This window comes from Mastomys coucha, unplaced genomic scaffold (assembly GCF_008632895.1).
Source record: "Mastomys coucha isolate ucsf_1 unplaced genomic scaffold, UCSF_Mcou_1 pScaffold6, whole genome shotgun sequence".
In the NCBI taxonomy this organism is placed as follows: domain Eukaryota; kingdom Metazoa; phylum Chordata; class Mammalia; order Rodentia; family Muridae; genus Mastomys; species Mastomys coucha.
The window spans coordinates 69,698,352-69,723,569 of NW_022196912.1; the positions used below are offsets into that span (position 1 = coordinate 69,698,352).

General features: G+C 43.9%; 1 long non-coding RNA gene and 1 pseudogene across 1 annotated transcript in view; one reads left to right on the plus strand and one right to left on the minus strand.

Moving 5' to 3' along the window:
* The window catches only part of LOC116081148, a 67,342-nt gene that overhangs the window by 7,194 nt on the left and 34,930 nt on the right, over positions 1-25,218 (plus strand). Inside the window, exon 3 of the long non-coding RNA XR_004114722.1 lies at positions 1,034-1,111. This is a non-coding gene — a long non-coding RNA (uncharacterized LOC116081148). The remainder of the gene's footprint in view (positions 1-1,033; positions 1,112-25,218) is intronic.
* LOC116081146 overlaps positions 23,365-25,218 on the minus strand; it is a 7,308-nt pseudogene continuing 5,454 nt past the window's right edge.

Below are 25,218 nucleotides of genomic sequence, written 5' to 3' on the forward strand. Positions count from 1 at the left end.
AAAAAAAAAAGAAAAAAGAAAAACCCCAAAACAAATAAACCAAAAAATACACATATTTACAGTTCATCAGCTGTTTGCTATAATGAGATTATTATTTTCCGAGAATTGCCTGGCCCATTAAAGATTTATTTTATCTTCATTTATGAGTACATATGTATCTGTCTGTGTAGAGATATGTTCATATGAACATCTGCATGCTTTCGAAAGGACAGAGGAGGGTGTCAGATCCCCTGGAACTGGAGTTACAGTTGTTTGAGAGCTGCCTGGTGTGAACCCTGGAACCAAACTCAGTTCCTCTTAACTGCTGAGCCATCTCTGCAACCCCCACTTAAATCTTGAAGGAAGTTGTGACAGTAGACCAGGGACAAATCCTTAACAGACTTTCAGCAAGTATTTTTTAATTGAATTGCAATAAAATGCAGAAAGAAGCCGAAAAAGGAAGCAAGACAATGAGCAGAAAAGCTAGAGAATGAGGTTTCCAAACATTGACTTAAATCACAGAATTGCCCCGACTTGAGTCTTGGACTTGCCAGTTAAATGAAATAGAGTTTGCTTTTATAAATACTAAAATACCAAGTTTAGTCTGGCACAGTGTCACATGCCTGTAGGCCCAGCACTTGGGAGGCAGAGGCAAGCTGATCTCTGAGTTGAAACCAGCCTGTTCTACATAGTGAGTTCCAAGACAACCAGGCTGTATAATGAGACTTGTCTTGAAAGACTGACCTGGGGGTTGGGGGGTGGTGGCACATGTCTTTAATTCCAGCACTTGGGAGGCAAGAGGCAGGCAGATTTCTGAGTTCGAGGCCAGCCCGGTCTACAGAGTGAGTTCCAGGACAGCTAAGGCTACACAGGGAAACCCTGTCTCGAAAAAACAAAAACAAAAACAAAAAAACAGTTCTTCTAAAAACTGGCTTAAAAAAAAAAAAGAAAGACTGACTGACTGTCTGACTGTCTGACTGTCTGAATGAATGAATGAATGAATGAATGCCAAATGTAAGTCTCTAAATTTTGATATCTAAACTTTACTCTACAGCTTCCCATTTCTACGCTAAGATCTTGGAGGTTTACTGCCCCAAGCTGAGGCTCTTCCTTTCCAGGGGAGCACTGTGAGGTGAGTACCAGCAGACTGACTGCTTATTATTCATTTCAGCTCCATTCAGGCAGAGGGAACTCTGGAGGTATGGCTTTCCCTGTGGTATCATGGAACCCCCAAATCTTTCAACCCTCCTCAAACTCTGGAGTCAGCCTAGTCTGTGCAACAGGTCTTCCACGGCGAAGCTCCTGGTGAAGCTGGACTGAAGCCAGGGTGTGAATAGAGGTCTTCAGAGAGCTCAGACAAGGAAGGGCATGGCCGCAGATCCTGGGTTTGGGAGGCTGAGGCAAGAGGATCGCCACAAGTTTAAGGGCAACCTGGTCTATGTAGTAACAACAGCAAGACCCAGGCTACATACATTCAAATAAGAGGAGGACGGGGAGGAGAAGGAAAGGAGAGGAGGGTGGAGGGCAGAAGTGGGAGGAAGAGGAAGGGGAGGGAAGAAAGTAAGAGAGAGCGGGAGGGAGGGGACAAAAAGAAAAGAAAGCCTAGGCCCTAGTATAATGGTTGCCATGCCTGGCTTACACCCTCTTCCTGTCTGTCTACCCTTTATCTGTTCCCATGCCTCACCACATCTAGGAGGGATTTAGTTCTGGCCTTCTGAGAAGCCTAGAGCCAGCACCCACGACCTCCTGCTGTTTGTTTCTGCTCTGGAGTCCAGAAACGCTTTGAATTATTTACTCTGAGATTCCACAGCCGGATTAGTCACTGCCTCAGCCTTGCCTTTTACGTAATTTCCTTAGCCCTGCAGTTTCTAAAGGCAAGTAACACAGAACATGTGTATGTGCATCCTCACTTTAGAGCACATAGGCAGCATAGGCTGAGTTCTGAGTGTACGCAGATTGTTTCTCTACCCCTCTTCCATTTAACAGAACAGGTTAGAAAAACATTCGAAACTTCCAGAAGAAACCAACCTCAGTTGTACAGAATTCACCAAGACACTGAGACTGTAAAGGTCATGAAAGTGTAGCGTGACCAAGGTGTATGAATATTCTTTTTTTTCTTCAAAGTTTGTCGTTTTCATGGAGCCTAACAGCATTTACCTACCTCGTGGTACCCCATGCCTAGAAATGTCCATTAAAGTCTATATAGGAGGCAGGTCAGGAGCAGCTATGTAAGAGATTGAAGTGGGCTATGGCTTGGAAATGACATCTACCCCCAATAAACTTTCTCCCTTGGTTAAAGTCAGGGCTTGGCAGACCAGGAACCTTCTAGAGACTTGCAGGAGATGCAAGTCCTTGCATTTTCTGTCTTCTGCATTCCTAGGTTTTATGATGCTTTCTTGCCATCACTCCAAGTACTGAATCTTTTATCTCTTGCTCAATCCATCCTGCTTTGACTTTTGATATTTATTTAAACAATTTGTTTTGTTTTGTTTTTTGAGACAGGGTTTCTCTGTATAGCCCTGGCTGTCCTGAAACTCACTCTATAAACCAGGCTGGCCTCGAACTCAGAAATCCGCCTGCCTCTGCCTCCCAAGTGCTGGGATTAAAGGTGTGTGCCACCACTGCCCGTCTAAACAATTTTTTTTTTTTTACAATTATAGATTTCTGTATTTATTGAGAGGCAGCGTGAACATGTGGTGATCAGAGAATAACTTTCAGGAGTTGTTTTCCTCCTTCCTAATGTGATAGAACACAGTTCCTCAGGCTTAGGCAAGCAAGCACCTTTACCCACTTAATCATCTTGCTGGGTCATTTGTGTTTCAGACAGGGTTTCAGTATGTTTTCAAGATGGGGCCTCAAACTCAAAATACTCCTGCCTCAGTTTCCTCTGTTCCCAATTACAGTTGTGCACCACCATGGCTGGCTCCTTTTTGACCATCCTGCTTTCTTTTCTGTTGTTGTTTTTTCTGTTTTCTTGTTGGATACAGCTGTGTGGCCCTAGACAAGAATTGCTAATTAAGGGGACAAAGGAAGGGACGAACACTCACCACGGATCTAGTTTACCTTTCCTGCTGACCAAAGGTCGAGAATTTGAGCACAACTGATAATGTCTAGATTGCATGGAGAGAGAATGTGTGTTTCCATAGAGACTTCTCAAACAAGGGTTGTTATAAACAACAATAAATTGCAGCCTTGAGTTTTACTATTTAGAATTCCTGTAATCCTTACATCTAGACCTCATAAAACCACACTTCAATTTTGTTTAGAAAAGGAAATGCTTTAGGTAAGAGAAATGAGTAAACCATGTTTTTACTTAATTGTTAAACTATTTTTTTAATTTGCTTAATCTTTAAACGGCACTATAAATGATATCCTATGAGCATTGTAAGTTAAATAGTCATGGATCTGGTTCTAGTAGCAGTCCTGGTATCCTGGCACTTGGGAGCTGGAGGTAAGAGGAGGTGGAGTTCAGGGTCATCTTTGGCTGAGTTTGATCTCTGGGACCCACATGGTAGAGCAGAACCAATTTCTATAACCTATTTTATTTTATTTTATTTTATTTTGTTCTATTTTGGTTTTTCGAGACAGGGTTTCTCTGTGTAGCCCTGGCTGTCCTGGAACTCACCCTGTAGACCAGGCTGGCCTCGAACTCAGAAATTCACCTGCCTCTGCCTCCAAAGTGCTGGGATTAAAGACGTGTACCACCACCGCCCGGCCTCAACCTATTTTTTATAAACTGGATTTTTATTATTATAAAATACTTAGCTTCTTTCTTTTTTTTGTTTTCTCATTTTCTAATTATTATTTTATAATGTTCAGCACTTCAGGCTGGGCATGGTAGTACATCCTTTAATCCCAGCACCTAGGAAACAAAGGCAGACAGATACCTGTGAGTGTGAGGCTAGCATGGTCTACATAGTTAGTTCCAGGCCAGCTCTGTCTACATAGTGAAACCCTCGATAGATAGATAGATAGATAGATAGATAGATAGATAGATAGATAGATAGATAGATAGATAGATCCTCTTGATAGACAGAGACAGACAGACATTGGACACTTCACCTATAACCTCTCTTATGGCCTCCATAAACATCCCTTCCCCCAAATGAATAAATGTTAAAAAAAAAAAAAGAAAGAAAGAACTCAGTAAGACTGCCAGACATTATGGCATCTTTCTCTCTCTCTTTCCTTCATTCCTTACTTTGTTCCTTCCTTCATACCTTTGCTTCTTTCCTTCCTTCCTTCCTTCCTTCCTTCCTTTTTTCTGAGACCAAGTGTCACTCTGTATGGCATTGGCTGCCCTGGAACTCCCTATGCAGACCAGGCTGGACTCAAACTCACAAAGATCCAATTGCCTTTCTGCCTGCTGGGATTAAAGGCATGTGCTACTGTGCCCAGCCTGAAACTGGAATTTTTTGTTTGTTTGTTTGTTTTTTGTTTTTTTCGAGACAGGGTTTCTCTGTGTAGCCTTGGCTGTCCTGGAACTCACTCTGTAGACCAGGCTGGTCTCGAACTCAGAAATCGCCTGCCTCTGCCTCCAAAGTGCTGAGACTAAAGGCATGTGCCACCACCGCCCGACTGAAACTGGAATTTCAATAGTGAATGAAAATGAGGACAGGACTGTTCCCAGGTATGGTGGAGGAGGGGGTTTTTAACTGTAGCTATTAGGGAGATGTGGCAGGATATTTGATCACATTGTGAACTACTAGATTGTGAACTAGAAAAACCTTGTGTTGTGGCTTAGCCCTAGCACACACCTTTAGCCCAAGAGCTAAATAAACTCAACCCTAGGTTAAGAGACGGAGCAAGCAACCAGTTGACAGGGACTGAAAGGAGGGACACTGATGTGTAGGGTATTTAAGACAGCGTGGAGAGGGAGTTTTTCCTTCTGGGAGGGACATCAGTGGAGTAGGAAGGTCAGCTGGGTGCTTTCTCTGCCTCTCTGAGCTAGCAGGTTTTCGCCCAAGCATCTGGTCCCTGAGTCTTCAATAGTTGCCCAATGTCCCAATTGTTGAACAACTGGGATTTAGTTACTTAAAACAAGAGAACAGCCAGAGGCAACTGGAAGAGTTCAGACTGAAGAAGACCAGCTGAAAAGACCAGGGCATGAGAGGAGAGAGATAGGAGGAGAGCTAGAGAAAAAGAGGAGAGACACAAAAGAGGGGACCAGGAGCCAAGAGCAGTGGACCAAAGATGACAAGACAAGAGACCCAGTGGCTGAAATGGCAGGTTTTTATAGGAATCAAAGCTGGGAGAACGGCTTCCAAATGTCCTGAGTTCAATTCCCAGCAACCACATGGTGGCTCACAACTGTAATGTCTGTAATGGGGATCTGATGCCCTCTTCTGGTGTGTCTGAAGACAGCGACAATATACCCACATACATGAAATAAATAAACCTTAAAAAAAAGAAAGAAAGAAAAAACACAGGGGGCTGGCGAGATGGCTCAGCGGATAAGAGCACTGACTGCTCTTCCGAAGGTCCTGAGTTAGGATCCCAGCAACCATGTGGTGGCTCACAACCACCCATAATGAGATCTGACGCCCTCTTCTGGTCTGAAGAGGTGCGTCTGAAGACAGCTACAGTGAATTATGCCTGAGCAAATGGGGCCAGAGTGAGTGGGGCCGGCCAAGGTCCTGAGTTCAATTCCCAGCAGCCACATACATGATAGCTCACTGCCATCTGTACAGCTACAGTGTACTCATACACATAAAATGAATAAAATAAATCTTTAAAAAAGCAAAACACAGAAGCTGGGAGAATGGAAGAAGCTGAGCTCAGGGGCTGATGAGGTTTAGGATAGGGCATAGGGGTGAGAAGTGCTGGGAGGAACCAGGAGGCCAACTTATACTTTGGTGTGTTAAATAGGCCATTTGCCCTGAGTTTCTTTGGGACCCGTTTCACACACAGGTTAGTATAAAATAGAAGTTAGGACAGTTAAGTGAGTGAGGATTCTGGGAAAGGGAACATGGTAGCCAGAGTGCAGACTAGGAGTCTGACCCCAGTGCAGCAGCTGTCCTCAATGACAGACTGAAAGTGCCATGGTGGAAGAAAGTGAAGGAGAGGGCCCCAGACAGAAACAGACCAAGGGTAATGACAGAACTGGAGATGGAATACAAGGCCTGTCACATGACAAATACCTGAGCCACTTGCTGACTGGGCAGCCTGCTCTTGAGACTGGAACGCTAAAACATTCAGGTTGTTAGCGTGTCCTTTGAACCGTTTCCTGTGACTATGCAAACTGATTAGAATGTGATAATTGCAGAGAGTTGGAATGTAACAGATCCAGAGCCACAATTATCTTGGGGTATCCTTCATCTCCTTAACACTAATTTCTATATCAGACTTCCCATCCTTTAAATTACTGGTTCCCAACCTTCCTAATGCTGCCACCCTTTAATACAGCTCCTCATGTTATGGAGACATCCCAACCATAAAATTATTTTTGTTGCTACTTCACAACTGTGATTTTGATACCATTATGAATCGTAATATAAATATGTGTGCTTTCTAATTGTCTTACTTGTCCCCTGTGAAAGGGTTGTTTGTTCGACCCCAGAGGGGTGGAGACCCACAGGTTGAAAAACACTGCTTTCAGCCGGGCAGTGGTGGCGCACGCCTTTAATCCCAGCACTTGGGAGGCAGAGACAGGTAGATTTCTGAGTTTGAGGCCAGCCTGGTCTACAGAGTGAGTTCCAGGACAGCCAGGGCTACACAGAGAAACCCTGTCTCGAAAAACAAACAAACAAAAAAAAAACCCCACTGCTTTAGACTATCAAAATCTTTGTAATATATTAACTTAGCTGGCCAGTAGTTCCTCTTAATTTTAAAGCTAAGAATGTCATTTGAAAGCACTTGAAACCTACAGAAAGATTCTATCTATCCTCTTTGCAGTAATCCAGATGTCTGATCCCCCCCCACTGGTATATTGATAAATACATTTATTTATGCTTTTCTTTTGTTCTGTTACTATAAAAAGGTCATGTAACTGAACCTGGGCATGATGAAGCATGCTTGCAATCCCAGCGCTGGAAAGGTAGAGGCAGGAGGACCAGGAGTTCAAGGTCATACTTAGCTACAAAGGAAGTTTGAGAACAGCTTGGGCTAGAGACCTTGTCTCAAACAAATAATACAATCTATCTGGGTAAGGTAGTGCATGGCTTTAAGCCTAGTAATCAAGAGGCAAAGGAAGGTAGATCATTGTGAGTTCAAGGCCAACCTGAGTGTCTCCAAAGATAATAATTCAATCCTAGCAGGCCTAGAATTTGAATACTGGTACCAAGTGTGGTAGTGTACACCTTTAATCCTGGCACTTGGTAGGCAGAGGCGGGGGTGGGGTGGGGTGGGGGGGAATCTCCGTGAGTTCAAAGCCAGCCTGGTCTACCTAGTGAGCTCTAGAACAGCTAAGGCTACACAGAGTGAAACCTTTTCTCAAAATGAAAACAGACAGAGTGGCCAAGTAGCTGAGACCAGATAGACCAGGGACCTAGGGGAACACCAAATTCTACTGTACTGCTAAAGGAACATAGCCATAAGAAGACTCCTAACAAGATTCTGCTATGGGCTAAAGAGGTAGCTCAGCGGTTAAGAGCGCCAACTGCTCTTCCAAAGGTTGTGAGTTCAAATCCCAGCAACCACATGATGGCTCACAACCATCTATAATGAGATCTGACCCACTCTTCTGGGATATCTGAAGACAGCTACAGTGTACTGACATATAATAAATAAATAAATCTTTAAAAAAAGATTCTGCTATACTGCTAGACTAGTGTCTTTCTCAGTCAACATCAGAGGAGCTTCCTTCTGCAGTAGATGAGAACAAATACAGAGGCCCACTGTTGGACTATGTGCAGAGAGTAAGAGATCTTCCAACACTTAGTTCTAAGAGGGATATCTTCATCAAATTCCTCCCCACAGCTCAGGGAACTCTGAGGAAGAGATGGCAGAAAGAAACAAGGGATGGAAGACACCAAGGAACACAGTAGGACTGGTACACACACGAAGTCACAGAGACTGTGGCAACATGCACAGGCCAGAAGCCCATGTTCGTTCTTAACCCTCAGCACACAACAAAACCTCAACCCCAACTGCCCCTCCTTCTATATCCTGGCCCACACCTCTAGTGGCCTCCTACTCCACCAGAGGCCAGGCTGGTATCGTGAACTCCATAGGACCTCAGGCCAGATCAGAAGGCCCAGATCAGAAGGCATACACATCAACAGACCTTCAGACCCTAATGTGGGGAGAAGCCCTCTGCTTAACAAGAGGCCATTCAGGCCATAAGAAGTGCAGTTCCCAACTTGGGTAGAGATCCTCTATTCAACAACAGGCCACTCCACCCAGAAGACCAGAGAGGAAACAGAAACCAAGGAAGAAAACACCCATCCAACAAAGACAAGCCCAGAAATTGGCACCTAGACCTATAATCACTTCAAACCCACATGCTTAAACATCAGTGTAACAACCAACCAAGGCAGTATGCATAAGAAAACAACCTTAAGATGGGCGTGGTGGCACATGCCTTAATTTACTTGGGAGTCCGAGGCAGGTGGATCTTGTGAGTTGGAGGCTAGCCTGGTCTACTAGGTGAGTTCCAGGACAGCCAAGGCTACCCAGAGAAACCCTGTCTTGAAATAACCAAAAAAAAAAAAAAAAAAAAAAAAGGAAAAAGGAAAAGAAAACAACTTTAAATCAACTTTATGAAGATAATGGAGATCTTTAAAGAAGAAATGAACAATCAAACAATTGGAAGAAAGCAATAAATCCATTAAAGAATGTTAAGAAAGCCAAGAGAAAACAAACAGTCCAAGGAAATGGAAGATGGAAGCAGTTCAAGACCTGAAGATGGCAATAGAAGCAATAAAGGAAACACACACTGAAGGAATTCTGGAAATGGAAACTAGGTAAGTGAACAGGAACTATAGACCCAAGCATCACCAACAAAATACAAGAGATGGAAAAGAGAATCTCAAGCGTTGAAGACACACTAGAAGAAACAGACACATCAAAGAAATCGTTGAGTCTAAAAAAATCCCAACACAAAACATCCAAGAAATCTGGGACATTATGAAAAGACCAAACCTAAGAATAATAGGACTAGAAGAAGAAGAATCCCTGCTCAAAGGCTCAGAAAATATTTTTAACAGAATTATAGAAGAAAATTTTCCTAAGGGCTTGCCTATAAAGGTACAGGAAGCTTACAGAACACCAAATAGGTTGGACCAGAAAAGAAAATCACCTCACCAGATAATTAAACACTGAATATTAAAAACTGTAAGAAAGAATATTAAAAACTGTAAGGGAAAAGATCAAATAACATATAAAAGCAGACCTATTAGAATTATACCTGACTTCTCAATGGAGACTCTAAAATCCAGAAGGGCCTGGACAGATGTGCTGCAGACTCTAAAAGAACACAGATGCCAGCCCAAAGTACAATACCTAGCAAACATTTTAATCACCACAGGGAGAGAAAACAAGATATTCCATGATAAGGTCAAATTTAAACAATATCTATCCACAAATCCAGCACCGTAGAAGGTACTAGAAGAAAAGTTCCAATCCAAGAAAGTTTACTACTTCTACAACCACACAGATAATGAATAATCTCATACAGCAAAACCCAAAGAAAGGAAACATAAATACACACACACTACCACCACCACCGCCACCAAAATACCAGGAATTAATAGTCATTGGTCTTTTATTTTATTTTTTTAAAGATTTATTTATTATTATACATAAGTACACTGTAGCTGACTTCAGACACACCAGAAGAGGGTGTCAGATCTCATTACAGATGGTTGTGAGCCACCATGTGATTGCTGGTATTTAAACTCAGGACCTTTGGAAGAACAGTCAGTGCTCTTAACAGCTGAACCATCTCACCAGCCCATCATTGGTCTTTTATATCTCTCAATATCAATGGACTTAATTCCCCAATGAAAAGACACAGACTAAGGGAATGGATTTGAAAACAGAAACTGCCCGTTCTGGTGGCACAGACTGGTAGGATTTGCTGAAGGAGGCAGAGGCAGGAGGATCTGGAGTTCGAGGCCAGCCTGGGAAACACATTTCTTTTGGCCAGGCGTGGTGGCGCATTCCTTTAATCCCAGCACTTGGGAGGCAGAGGCAGGTGGATTTCTGAGTTCGAGGCCAGCCTGGTCTACAGGGCTATACAGAGAAACCTTGTCTGGAAAAACCAAAAAAAAAAAAAAAAAAAAAAAAAAAAAAAAAAAAAAGAAAGAAAGAAAACAGAAACCACCTTTCTGCAACATACAAGAAACATACCTCACCATCAAAGATACATATTACCTCCAAGTAAAAGGTTGGAAAAAGATTTTCCAACAAATGCCCCAAGCTGGTGTAGCCATTTTAATATCTAACAAAGTAGACTTCCAACCAAAATTATTTTTTTGTTTGTTTAGTTTTTTTTGTTTTTTGAGACAGGGTTTCTCTGTGTAGCCCTGGCTGTCCTGGAACTCACTCTGCAGACCAGGCTGGCCTTGAACTCAGAAATCTGCCTGTCTCTGCCTCCCAAGTGCTGGAATTAAAGGCATGCAATACCACTGCCCGGCCAAAATTAATTTTAAAAGATAGGGAAGACACTTTATACTCATCAAAAGAAAAATCCACCAAGATGACAGCTTCAGTTCTTAACATCTATGCCCCAAATGCAAGGGTAACACTTCTGTAAAAGAAACACTACTATAGCTTAAGTCACACATCGTCTCTCACACATGGATAGTGGGAGTCTTCAATACCCAACTCTCACCGATAGATAGATCATCTAGACAAAAACTAAACAGAGACATAATGGAGCTGATGGTTATCTGTAGAACATATCACCCACTCACAAAAGAATATGTCTTTTCTCAGCACCTCATGGAACATTCTCTGTTCCATAGACTGTCCACAGACTCTGTCACAAAGCAAGTCTCAGGAGATACAAGAAAATGAAAATGACCCCTTGCATCCTATCAGACGACTAAAACTGGACTTCAATAACAACAGAAAGCCTACAAATTCATAGAAGTGAACAACTCTATACTGAGTGACTACTGGGTCAAGGCAGAAAGAGAGCAACTAAAGATTTCCTAGAACTCAATGAGAATCAAGGCACAACATACACAAACTTATGGGACACAATGAAAGCAGTGCTAAGAGGAAAGTTCATAGTACTTTATAAAGGAGCCTTCTTCATAAAGAAATTGGAAAGATCCCATACTAGTAACTTCATAGCACACTTGAAAGTTCTAGAACAAAAAGAAGCCAACACACCTAAGAGGAGTAGAAGGTAGGAAATGTTCAAACTATTTCTAAGGGTAGGCCCCATACTCAGCTGTTGTTGGCCAACACAAAACAAACCCAGTGCTTGTTGGAGGTTCTTTGTCTCATAATGTTTTGTCAGGACATTTTTTTTTTAACCTGACAGATCCTTTGTGTATATATTATGGCTTCTGGCTATGAGTTTTTATGGGGTTCCTGTCTGTGCACATGTGCTTTGCTCTGTATGTGTTTCTTATGCTTTTTCTTTGTTTTCTGTTTGTTTTGTCCTAAGCCAGTTTTGTTTTATCTTGTTTTATTATTGTCCAGATGCCTGTTTGTCTTCTAAGGAGAGGCAGAAAGGGTGTGGATTTGGAAGAGAAGGGAAGTGGGGAGAATCTCAGAAATATATTCAGAAGTGTATGAAAAAAATTTATTTATTTATTTATTTATTTTTTGGTTTTTCGAGATAGGGTTTCTCTGTGTAGCCCTGGCTGTCCTGGAGCTCACTCTGTAGACCAGGCTGGCCTCGAACTCAAAAATCCACCTGCCTCTGCCTCCCAAGTGCTGGGATCAAAGGCGTGCGCCACCACACCCGGCTGAAAAAAAATTTATTTAATAAAAGAAAAACAGAGGGAAAAAAAAGCAAAACCAAACAAAACCAAACTTTGAGTGCTACTAAGCTCCCATGAAGCTTTGCCTTTCTCTCTTCCTGCCAATCTAAAGGCATCCTAATAGGAAGCCTTCTTCTGCCCTTGGCTGTGGCTTGTCCCGATGCCTGAGTAGTGACACGTGTCTCATACTTGCTTATTATTTTCTTATTTGGGGGCGCACGGATGTAGAAGTCAGAGGACAACTTCTGAGAGTTGGTTTTCTTCTACCATGTAGGTTCTTCCAGGGATCAAACTCAGGACTTCAGGTTTGGTGACAGTCACCTTTTGCCTGCTGAGCCATCTTGCAGTGGTAGCACACTTCTATGTTCAACTTAATGTGGTGCAATAGGCAAGGTACTGAGCATACCTTCTAGCCCAAGTCCTAACCTCTAACAACTGCGACTGTACTGCCTTTCATGACAAAGGACAATTAAGTTTGCAGAGGGAATTAAAGACCTGGAGATGAGAAGATCCTTCTGGCCTACACAGATAAGCATATGTCGGTATGACATATATATAGTCCAGAGGCTCTTACTTGTGGGAAGTGAGGCAGAGTAGCAATCTGAGAAAGCACTATGAGAAAGACTCCACTGTCTGGCTAGAAGCCAGAAGTGAGCCAAAGCTAAGCAGTGCAGCCAGGTTCCTGAAAGCAGGACAAGACCAGGAAATGGACTATCTCCAGAAAGAACGCAGCTCGGCCAACACCCTGATTGTAGACCTTGATTTTAGTGAAGTTTCTTTTGCACTCTGACAATCCACAACCTTATTAGTGTTTTGTTTTTGGGTTTTGTCTTTGGGGCTTTGTTTGTTTAGGATGTTTTCTTTTAAGACAAGGTCTCACTATGTAGCCCTGACTGGCTTGAAACTTGTTATCTACCTCAGGCTAGCCTTGAAGTTACTGAGATGCACTTGCCTCTATATCCCTAGTGCTGGGATCAAATATGTGCACCACCATACCACACTTGTTTTGTTTTTCCAACAGAGTCCTATCAGTCCAGGCTGGCCTGGGGCTCACGATGTAGGTGACCACGACATTGGCTTTTGGATTCTCCAGTTTCCACCTCTACAGTGCTGGGATTACAGGCAGGTACCACGACCCAGAGCCAGAGATTGCCCCAGGTCTCTGATTTGGCTTGCTAGGCAAACAGATTGAACTATACCCCAGTTCTAAGCTTAGAGGGATGCAGCACAGCAGGGGCGGGGAGCATGGGGGAAGGAAGGCACACAGCACTCTAAATTCTGTGGTGCTCAAGTTCTCTTAAATTCCCCTTTTACTGAAGCTAGTTTGTGTTGGGTTTTTTTCTTCAGCAACTCAGTTTACAAAGATTGCAGAGTGATTAAACAGCACTTCTCGTTAGAGGGAAGAAAACAGATATTTAGCCCTCTACCTACTTCTTTTTAGTAGTTCTTCTCACAGTCAGAACCAGGCCTCACCTTTTAGTACTTTTCTTTTTCTTTTTCTTTTTTTTTTCTCGGCTTTTTTTTCCCCCTATGACAGGGTTTCTCTGTTATAGCCCCAGCTGTCTTGGAACTCACTTTGTAGACCAGGCTGGCCTCGAAGTCAGAAATCTGCCTGCCTCTGCCCCCCAAGTGCTGGGATTAAAGGTGTGTACCACCACCTCCTGGCCTTTTCGTGCTCTTCAAAGACCACTGGCAGACGTCTAAACTGTTCCTTCAAAACCTTGTTCTCCTTAAAAAAAAAAAAAAGAAAGCTCTGTAGCAAATTTACTTCCTGTTACTCAACTGGCAGAAATCAGAAGTCAGACATTGCAATTACAGATGCAGAACTCTTCCCTGAGTTCTGTTACCCTTGCAGATGTGACGTCCTCAAGAGTCTCAGAGAAGAGATCTACAGACCACCTGTCAGTTTCACAGACCTTCCCAAATTCTTTGAAGTTCAGACAGTAGTTCACAACCTTTCTCAGTTTTGAGAGGCTGGCAGGATGGTGTCCTACTTAGGGTTACTATTAATGTGATGAAACACCATGACCAAAGCAAGCTGGGGATGAAAGGGTTTATTTGGCTCACACTTCCACATCATAGTCCATCACTGAAGGAAATCAGGACAGAAACTCAAACAGGGCAGGAACCTGGAGACTGGAGCTGAGGCAGAGGCCTTTGTGGAGGGATGTTACTTACTAGCTTGTGCCCATGCCTTGCTCAGCCTACTTTCTTATAGAACCCAGGACCACCAGCCCAGGGATGGCACCACCCACAATGGCTGGGGCCTCCTCCATTAACATCAATAAAGAAAATGCCTAAACGGAATGTGATGGATCATGCTTCTAATTCCAGCAACTCAGGAGGCAGAGGTAGGTGGATCTCTGTGAGTTTGAGGCCAGCCTGGTTTACAAAGGGAAGGACAGCCAGGACTGTTCCGTTCTTGAAAAACAAACCCTGTCTCAAAAAACAAACAGAAAAGGAAGAAAGAAAGAAAGAAAGAAAGAAAGAGAGAGAGAGAGAGAAAGAAAGAAGAGAAGGAAGAAAGAAAGAAGGGAAGGAAGAAAAGAAGGAAGAAAGGAAGAGCATACCTGGCTCTTGTGGAGGCATCTTCTCAGTTGAAGTTCCCTCTTTTCAGATGACTCGAGATCCTGTCAAGTTGACATACAACCAGCCAGAACAGATGGCTCAGGAGTTAAGAGTATGTGTTACTCTTGCAGAGAATCTGCATTTGTTTCTCAGCATTGGTAGCTCGCAATCTTCTGTGACTTCAGTTCCATCGATCAGTCACCCTTCTGGCCTCTGAGGGAAAGGAGCACATATGTGGTACACATATAAACAAACAGGCAAATACTTACACATATAAAATAAAGTGTATTTACTTTACTTTATGCCTGCATGCATGTATGTGTACTACATACATGTATGCCTGTTAGATCCCCTGCAATTCGGGTTAAGATGTTTGCAAGCCTTTGTGTGGGTACTGGAAACTAAACCCTTGTCCTCTATAAAAGCAACAAGTAGGGCTGGAGAGATGGCTCGGTGGTTAAGAACACTGACTGCTCTTCCACAGGAGGTCCTGAGTTCAATTCCCAGCCACCACGTGGTGGCTCTATAATGGGATCTGATGCTTTCTTCTGGTGTGTCTGAAGATAGCTACAGTGTACATAAAATAAAATAAATCTTACAAAAAAAAAAAAAAAAGAGGAGCAACATGTACTTTTAGTCACTGGACCATTTCTACAGTCCCCCAAAATAAATAAATAAACAGACAAGCAAGCCATTCCCAGTTTGTTGGGAGCACAAGGGGTGTCCTTTGACTCTTGAGATCTTGCCAGAATCCCACCCTTCAGTGTGTCTCCTCTCTTCCCTACCTCACCTCTTCTCCTGGTTAGTGTTTTGTCAACCTACTGATGTTTGTCAGCATCATTGGAGAGAGACCCTCAGTTGAGAAAATGGCCTATAAGCAAGTCTGTGGGGGCATTTTCTTAAGATTGCCATGGGAGGGCACAGGTCATCATGGGTGGTAACACCTCTGGGCAGGTGGTCCTGACAGGTATGAGAAAAGTAGCCTGAGATGCATAAGGCAATAAGTGGCACTCCTCCATGGCCTCTGCTTCAGTTCCTGCCTCCAGGTTCTTGCTCACTTTAGTTCCTGCCTTCACTTCCCTAAAATGATGGGCCATGATTGAGATGTATAAGCCAAATAAACCCTTTCCTTCCCACAATGCTTTTGGTCGCGATGTCTAGAACCTCTTGTAAAAACATCTCTCTAAAGCACCACTCCTCCCTAGTGTACTTGAGCAGGTATTATTGAAGGCAGAAGCTAGGACTATGACTTCTAGAGTCGAAGAACTATACTAGAATGTAATGTTTCTGATCTACAAACCCACCATCCATTCTTTCTTAACATGAAGCTATACTGTTTATTCTCCTCTTTTTAGCCTGTAGCCCCTAGACATTATGCTAGGTCCTTCTGAAGGTCCCTGCTGTGCACACTTTGAAAAGGGCACCACAATGTCAGAGGCTGTAGGCCTTGAAGCCTGACAGGAGAAAGTAGGCAAGTCCCCCTGCCTCCTCCTGTCTTTAATTTCTCAAAGTCTTGTTCTTTTCATTTTGTTTGTTGTTGTTGTTATTGTTATTTGTTTGTTTGTAAAAAATATTTATTTACTTATTTTATGTGAGTATCCTGTCACTCTCTTCAGAAATACCAGAAGAGGGCATCAGATCCCATTACAGATGGCTGTGAGCCACCATGTGGTTGCTGGGAACTGAACTCCGGACCTCTGGAAGAGCAGTCAGTGCTCTTAACCACTGAGCCATCTCTCCAGCCCCATTACTGTTTATTTGTTTTCTAGTCAGGATTTCTCTGTGTAGCCCAGACAGTCCTGGAACTCATTCTGAGACCAGGCTGGCCTTGTACAAAAGAACAAGACTGCCTCCAGAGTGCTAGGATTATAGATGTGGGCCAGCAACACCCAGCTTGTTACTTATTAGCTTGCCACCTTCTCCTTCTCCTTCTCCTTCTCCTTCTTCTTCTTCTCCTTCCCCTTCTCCTCCTCCTCCTCCTACTTCTTCAATTCAAAATATTTTATTCTATATTGCTTGCTGTATGTATGTATGTATGTATGTATGTATGTATGTATGTAGGCATGTGTATGTTACAGGATACATGTGGAAGTCAGAGGACACCTTGAAGGACTCAGTTCTCTACTTCTACCATGTGAGTCCCAGGGATTGAACTCTGGTCATAAGGGTTAGTGGCATGTGAGTGATCTTGCTGGCTCTTGTTCATTTTCCATAAAGAAGTTTAACTCTTTCTTGACTGAATCCCAGGCTATTTGGCTTGTTTTCAGAGGGCCTTATCCTTATAATTAATTGTAAAATGTGTCCCTATATGTCTACAATTCTAAGACTGGAGATTGTGGAGGTTTTATGAACACCCTGAAGATGGTGGTGACAAAGAATGACAACAGCACTTAAGTGACTGTGTTGGGTTTTGTTTTGTTGTTGGCTTTGTTTTTGATACTTATTTATTTATTTTCTGAAACATGGTTTCTTTGTGTAGACTGGAACTCACTCTGTAGACCAAGCTGGTCTGGAACTCACAGAGATCTGCCTGCCTCTGCCTCCTGAGTGCTGGGGCTAAAGGCGTATAGCACCACCACCTGGCAAAGTGAATATGTTTTTATATGAAGGAAAAAAAAAATGACTTTTCCCAAGAAAACAGATGGCCTTTTATTTGACACATAATAGATACTGCTGTTCACTGTGGAATATAAGCCAGTGTCTCTAAAAACACTTTAAGCGTTTAAAATAAAAGATGCTTAGCTCTGCAGATGGCTTTTGTAAATGTATGCATAGGGCAGCATGCCAGCAGGTTCCTGGAAGGCAACAGGATATGAGCCTCACTTTGTGAAGCATATGTAGTACTGGAGTCATCAGATTCTCCCACTGACCAAGGAGAAGTAAAAAGACACAGGCACCGTTTGACATAGCTTATTCTGCAGTTCAGATAAGTGCTGACAGTTCCTGAGGACGATGAAAAGCATATTAAGTGTGCATGCCAAGTATAAGCTGCATTCTGATTTAAAATTTAAATAAGATGACGGAAGCTGTATCTTGGAACGAGAGAAAACAGTGGGAGCTTCTGCCTCCATCACCACACACATTCCCGTAGATCCTCAGCAGTGTTGTGATTAAATAAACACAGAGCAGGCTGTGGTGTTTTGTTTGTTTTTGAGATGGTCTTACCATGTAACTTTAACTAGCCTGGAACTCCTGGCATAGACAGAACTAACCATAAACCCACCAGACCTACCTGCCTCTACCTCCTCAGTGCTGGGATTAAAGGTATGCGCCCCTTGGCTAGCAATGGGTAGACCTTTAACTAGTGTAAGGCCTTTAATCCCAGCACTTGGGAGGCAGAGGCAGGCAGATTTCTGAGTTCGAGGTCAGCCTGCTCTACAGAGTGAGTTCCAGGACAGCCAGAGCTACACAGAGAAACTCTGTCTGGAAAAACAAAAACAAAAACAAAAACAAAAAGAACAAAGTTAAACAACAAAGAACTACCCCTTATTTCTGACATAATAAACGTGGAGATGTGTTAGAACAAGGTCCTTGTTTATGATAATAAGAGCAAATGATCTTGTAGGGAGCCTGAAGGACATTGACCAGGATGAGCAGCTCGTACTTGTAACCCCAGCATAGGGAAGTAGAGGAAGGAGGATCGGATCAGGAGTTGAAGGTCCGTGCTACCACTCACAGTGGGCGGTGTGCTCCCACCTCAGTCACTAATTACAAAGATACTGACCTGCCCACAGGTTGAGCTCACGGGAGGCATTTTCTCAAACAAGGTTCCCTCTTCCAGGTGACCCTTGCTTGTCTCAAGCTGACAAAACTGACTGAGAGGTTAAAATTTTCAAACTGTACTGTGGGAACTTAGCCGCTAGTTGAACTCAATGAGAAACCAGCTCCCAGAACATAGAAGAATGGGAGACCAGCTCCCAGGACATAGAAGAATGGGAGACCAGCTCCCAGGACATAGAAGAATGGGAGACCAGCTCCCAGGACATAGAAGAATGGGGGACCAGCCCCCAGAGCTTAGAGACTGGAGTGGCCTGGCAGGAAAAAAGAAAAATAAGGTAGCAAACAATTGCCAAGTAGCTAACCTACTTCTGAACCCTAGCACAAGCCAGCACCAATCAGAGACTACCCCGTACTTTCCCCTGCCTTAGTTTCCCCTTTTCCCCTAGCAACTGTGTGGGTATAAAAACCTGTTTAAATTTTTGCTTGGTGCCAGACTCCTCTACCCCTACGAGGGATATGAGTCTCGCCCCAGCTAGCTGGAATAAAAAGCCTCTTGCTGATTGCATCAAATACATGTCTTGGTGGTGTTTGGGGTCGCCTTTCCCGAGCCTTGAGTGTAGGGTCCTTCCCCCCATTTTTAAAGAGCTCTAACATGACCAGCACAGTTGGGGAGACAGGTGCTCAAAGCCCTGTTGTCTGGTTTTAAGGTACCAAGTTAAGATGACTTTGTGACTGAGATGGAGTGAGAAGATGCCCCACAGAATTGGAGGATTTAAGCAAAGAAGGAAGCAAAAGGGTCAGACTCACACTTCAAAAACAAAACAAAACAAAAAAAACAACAAAAAAACCAAACCAAAACAAAAAAAAAACCTCTTCTACCAGCGCAGAAGAAAGTGGAAAAGCTAAGACAAGGACCAGAGTTAAGAAGCTACTAAGCCAGGCTAGGGATGTAGGTCAGCAGAAAAGGAGGATGAGGAGTGGAAATGGAGGAAGGAGAAGAGGAAGAGGAGAAGGAGGAAGGAAAAGGAAGAGGAGGAAGAAGAGGAGGAGGAAGAGGAGGAGGAGGAGGAGGAGGAAGAGGAGGAGGAAGAAGAAGAGAAGGAGAAATATCTCTGCCTCCCTAGTGCTAGGATTAGGCACGTGCCTCTATGCCTTACCATCTTCATTATCTTTTTATTTGTTTGCTCATTTTTGTTTTGTTTTTGTTTCAAGACAGGGGTCTCTATGTAGCCCTGGCTGTCCTGGAACTCACTCTGCAGATCAGGCTAGCCTTGAACTTGGAGATCTGCTGTCTCTGCCTCCTGTGCACCACCACTACCAGCTCATCTTCATTTTCTTTTCTTTTCTTTCTTTCTTTCTTTTTTTTTTCTTTTTTGGTGTTTTGAGACAGGGTTTCTCTGTATAGCCCCGACTGTCCTGGAACTCACTCTGTAGACCAGGCTGGCCTCAAACTCAGAGATCCACCTGCCTCTGCCTCCAAGTGCTGGGATTAAAGGCGTGAGCCACCACTGCCTGGCTCATCTTCATTTTCTTAATAAAGTTTTGTTTTTGTTTTTGTTTTGTTTTGTTTTTAACGTTTAACCTTTGTTTACATGGAAGAAGCATCACAAGTGCATCACCATGACAAAGCAAGACTCAAGGCAGGAATATGGAGGTGGGAGCTGAAGCAGAGGCCATGGAGCAATGATGCTTACCGGCTTGCTCTGCTTGCTCTCTTAAAGCACCCAGGACTGCCTGCCTAAGGGTAGCGCTGCCCTTAGTGAACTGGGTCCTTCCACATCAATCACGATCCCCAGGCTTGATATGATGAGCAGGCATTTTCTCAAGTAAGGTTCCTATTAATCCCAAAGATGGGAGGAGAAGGACTACTGACACCAATCAGCATGACCAAATTAACTAAAACAAACAACTTAATAAAGGTTACAGGTGTGATGTAGAAGTATGAGCCAAATAAAAACCCTCTTTTTCCACGTTGCTTATGGCATTTATCACAGCAATAGAAACCTACCCAGTGAAGCATGAATATGTATATCTTCTATTTGCCTAGGAGCTGCTCGCTCTCCAATCCTTCTCTTCAGAGCCATTGACCTGTATAGAGTAGTTCAGTGCAGTCCACTAGAGTCCAACCAAAGAAATACTCCATGGACACTGGAAGAGAGGTCAGCTTGAATGGAGTTATTGCCCAACTTCATCCTCAAAAGCTCAACTAGGGCTGGTGGGAAACTCCCCATGGCTCCCTCGCTTCTCCCAGCCCCCAGGAGTAAAGCCTTGATGTTTCCCGGGACAGTAGTGCAGGACTGTGTTACACTGGCCCTCCCTTGAGTTCTGCTAATTGAGTGTGCCACCTGTTTCCTCTTGGGACTTTGACAGATACACCTTGATTGAAGCAATTTACTACACTAGGCTTATCCATAAACATCCACTTACAAATTATTTATGAAACTCCTTTCAAGGACTAATGACACATAGTTGGCCCCAAGAGGACTGGACGGAGAACAAAGACATCTTCAGGAATTATAAGGCGGCAGGGGGTGTAGCTCACTGGTAAGCTCCTGCCTCACGGATATACAAAGACCTGGGTCAGATTCTATGTTGAAAGGGAAGAGACATGTGTAAGGGCAGGAAGCAAGGCTCTGGAACATCACACCATCCTGAGGGTCCACACGAGCAATTTGCTGTGGAATGCCTCTCTCTCTCTCTCTCTCTCTCTCTCTCTCTCTCTCTCTCTCTCTCTCTGCAAGGGTGCCCCTAGAAACCTATCTAGTGCAGCAGGAATGTGTATATCTTCTATTTGCCTAGGAGCTCTTTCTCCTTCCCGATAAACCTGCCTTTACAACAATCTAATCTGGCAGCAATAACCTATCAGAAATGTAGAGGTGCAGAAGAAATAAAGAGATAAATCTGTCTTAGTCACTGTTCTATTTCTGTGAAAAGATATCTTCACTAAGCCCAACTCAGGAAAGCATTTAATTGGGCTCTGTTTAGAGTTTCTGGGGCTTAGTCCATTATCATCACGGTGGGGAGCGTCGAGGTAAGCAGGTATGGTGTTGAAGTTGCTAAGAGCTATGTCCTGATCTGTAGGCTGGGCCTGGCACAGGCTTTTGGACACTTCTACCTGCCTCCCCAACCCCTGCCATGCACACTTTGCGTGATGGCGATATTTGAGGCGTAAACTTCAAGGAAAGTCAGTCTCCTGCCTCCTCACCTGGCACCCCAAACTCAGAGGTAGCCCAGATATGTCCTCATACTTGTGTGCTAGGGGCCCACCAAGATATCATTTCTTAACAGCTTAGAAAAAGAAAATTCGGACATTGCTCCCTGACCTTCACCAATGTTCCAATGTCCTAGTTAAACCCTGGTTTGGAATGTTAAGCCATTCTAACTAATTGCCTCCAGCATTGTGGGTAGGGCATTAAAGCTTACAGAAAGAGAGACAGCATAGAGCATTCAGCATTCTAGAGTCGGCATTCAGCATTCAGATTCGCATTCGGATTAGAACCAGAACTCAGGTGGACTAGGGCTTAGATTCATGCAGTCTGTAGCTCTTCCCCCTCCCCACCCCCCCACCCCTGCCCGGAGCGATTAGGCCGGGGGCGGGGGGGGGGTGCAGCACCAGTCAAGATTCGAGAGAGTGAGCATTTGAGATTCGAGCATTCAGCATTGAGGACTCGAGATTCAAGCTTCTACCCTCCTGGCTGGTGCACCTGCAGCCCCCCACCCCCCGAACCCTGGCCAGGACCATGCAGCCCGAACATACTTGGAGCCCAGGGGTGCTGCACCAGTCCAGAGGAGATGGCTGCTGTTTTAGACCTAGTGTGTTTTAGATGGCCTCAGATGTACCTCGACTACTGAGCGGCCAGATTTTTCATCTCTCTTTTGCAATGATTGTAAAAGCCTCATGTCATTTTTTGAGAAATACACTCAGACCTTACACTACTCGTGTCTAGTCTGTTTGTCAAAGCCGAATCCCGTGCACACCTGGCCAGAACCCATCGTCCCGCGGAACAAGAGACCCCGTAGGAAACCCCAGTCCGTGGCACACCCCCAGGACACACTTCCTCTAACAAGGCCACACCTAAACATTCTAATCTCTTCTTCAAAGAGTTTCTGCCCTGGTTACTGAGCACTTAAATATATGAGCCTATGGGGTGGGGATGGGGGTTCTGACACCTTCTTCTGACCTATGAAAGCATTGCATGAATAGGGGTACATGACTACAAAAAACACCCATTCACATAAAATAAAATAAAATCCTGTTTTAAAAAAGGCAGGACTCATTGGGCGGTAGTGGTGCACGCCAGGGGGGAGGGGTGGGTAGAGGCAGGCAGATTTCTGAGTTTGAGGCCAGTCTGGTCTACAGAGTGAGTTCCAGGACAGCCAGGGCTACACAGAGAAACCCTGTCTCGAAAAACCAAAACAAACAAACAAACAAAAAAAAGACAGGACTCAGAAGAGCGAGGCAGGTTGAGCCTGAGCTATATATTTTAACTGGGCCCCAGACCTTAGCACAATTGACTCCATGATGGAAGTGCTACTCAGGCTGTAAAACTCAGCACATAGACAGCACCTGGCGAAATGAAAACAAAGACTTACTCCATCAAAGTCCAGAGTTCTGGGACAGTTTCTAAATATTTTAACTTTTTTGCTTTTTGGTTTTCGTAGTTTTGCTTCTGGCTAACTGTTCTTGTTAACTGAAGTATGTGGAGCTAGAACATGGTTTTTGTGTTTAAAAACTCACCCTGAGAAAGGCTCAGCAATACACTGGGATCCCAAACCCAGTAGAGTCACCATTGGCTAATAAAGACTTTCTATCGGCTTAAAACCAAATACGAGCTGTCTTCTCTGGTGACTGCCCCACAACAATATATCAAGAGTGGTTTTTTTTTTTATTTGTTTTGTTTTTTTTTAAATTCAGATAGAGACAGGTCTTGTGGCACACACCTTTAATCCCATTACTCAGGAGGCAGAGGCAGATAGATCTCTGTGAGTTCAAGGCCAGCCTGGTCTACAGAGCAAGTTCCTGGACAGCCAGGGCTACACAGAGAAAACCTGTCTTGAAAAACCAAAAAAACCAAACAAACAAAAAACCAAAATAAATCCCCACTTACGACTAAAGAATGAATTTAGCACTAAAAAAAAAAAATCTAAAACTACTTTTTTTTTTACCAAGTATTAACTTTTTTTTTTTTTATTTTTCATCTGGAAAACTAGACAATCCTCCAGTACAGCAAGGAATTAATCCTCTTCCTCATCATCACCAGCTCCAGCACCACCCTGGCCTTTCTTGGCATTCTTCTTCTTCACTCGGCCCGTACGGCCACCACCATAAGGAGAACGGAGGGAGAAGTCAATGTCCTTCTGAGAGTCCAGACGCACAATAAAGGATGGGATATTTACCACCTGTGTGCGGACCCTGATGTGACGTTGGCGGATGAGCACGCGGGCATGATGAATAGATTTGGCCAGGCCCAGCTTAAAGACCTGGGTCTGCAGCCGTCTCTCCAAGAAATCCTCAATCTTCAGGCCCAGGATGTAATCCAGCTTCATCTTGCCCTCATCTAGCACTCCAATGCGAACAAATCGCCTCAGTAGAGCATTGCCTTCAAAGAGACGCCGAGAATCCTTCTCGTCCAGCATCAACAGCTCTCGGGCTGCCTTATGGATCAGGGTAAATTTGACCCTCCACACCTCACGTTTGTTTCGGAGTCCATACTCTCCAATCAACTTTAGCTCCTGGTCGAGACGCGATTTCTCGAAGGGTCTCCGTGGGGGTCACATAGGTTTTGCGACAAACCCAGCTTCTGGCGACCGGCATGTTGACTTCGCTAGGCCCACTGCGCCTACGAACTCAGGCCCGTGACAAAGAGCCTAAAACTACTTTTAATAGGATATTACCAGAGATAGAGAGTTGTAATTGCCCCAGTCTACAAAGCTTTAGTGGTGCGTAGCTCTGCTGAGGGAACCACTAGAGGGCGGGCTTGGCCTTACAGACGGTGGAAGATGGCTGTGGCTTCCTCTGTCAGCTTTACCAAGCTTCTTCAGACTTTACTACAGGAGCTTGCCTGTTGAACTATAGAATGGATTCAGGGGTGTGTTAATTAACATTAAACAAATAATTTAAAAATAATTCCCAGAGCACGAGAAATCAAAACTGCAAGAAAACATCTGTAAAAGACGCATCTGGCTGGGTGTGCTAGCAACAGACCTGTGATGCTGGCACTTAGGAAGCTGAGGCATTCCAAGGCAGCGTTGGCTATGAAGGACGCGTGAGGTCAGTCTGGATTTCAAAAGAGATCTTGTCTCAAAACAAAAAAGGTCCAGAGGGATGGTCAAGGTTGAAGACCTGAGTTTGGGTCCAGCACCCATGTTAAAATGAGAGCATGGCCTCACTGTTGGAGGTGGACACAGAGAACTGGTGGCCTACCTCCAGGTTCAACGAGAAACAGTCTCAACAAATTTCAAATGGTGCATGTAATCTCACACGTTTGCATACACCACACACACATACACACACACACACTCATACACATGTATACACACACCAAGAAAGATGTCTTCCCAGGGCGGCCATACACACCTGGAATTAATCCCAGCGCTTGGGAGGTAGAGGCAGGAGTATCAGGAGGACGGGGTCATCATGGGCTATATGAGGCCCTATCTCAGCAATACTCCCTACCACATGTCCTGCACAGTGAGTGGACAAACTGTATTATATCCCGACAATGGAATATTAGCTCAGTACTAAGAAAGAAATGAGATTCAGACCATGAAAAGACATAGGGCACCTTAGTACTTTAATGCCTGTCAGTGAAAGAAGCCAGGGATGCATGCTGTGTGATTCCAACTTTACCTTAGGAGAGAGAAAACCATGGAGCTGGTAGACAAGATGAGTGGTTGCCAGGGCTTAGGAAGGGTGGTAGTGGGTAGGACTCTATCTATCTATCTATCTATCTATCTATCATCCACCAATCTATCTTTAAGGCAGGGTCTGGCCTTGACCTCCACCTGAGGTTTGGATTACTTTCTTTTTTCTTTCCTTTTCTTTCTCTCTCTCTCTCTTTTTTTTTTTTTT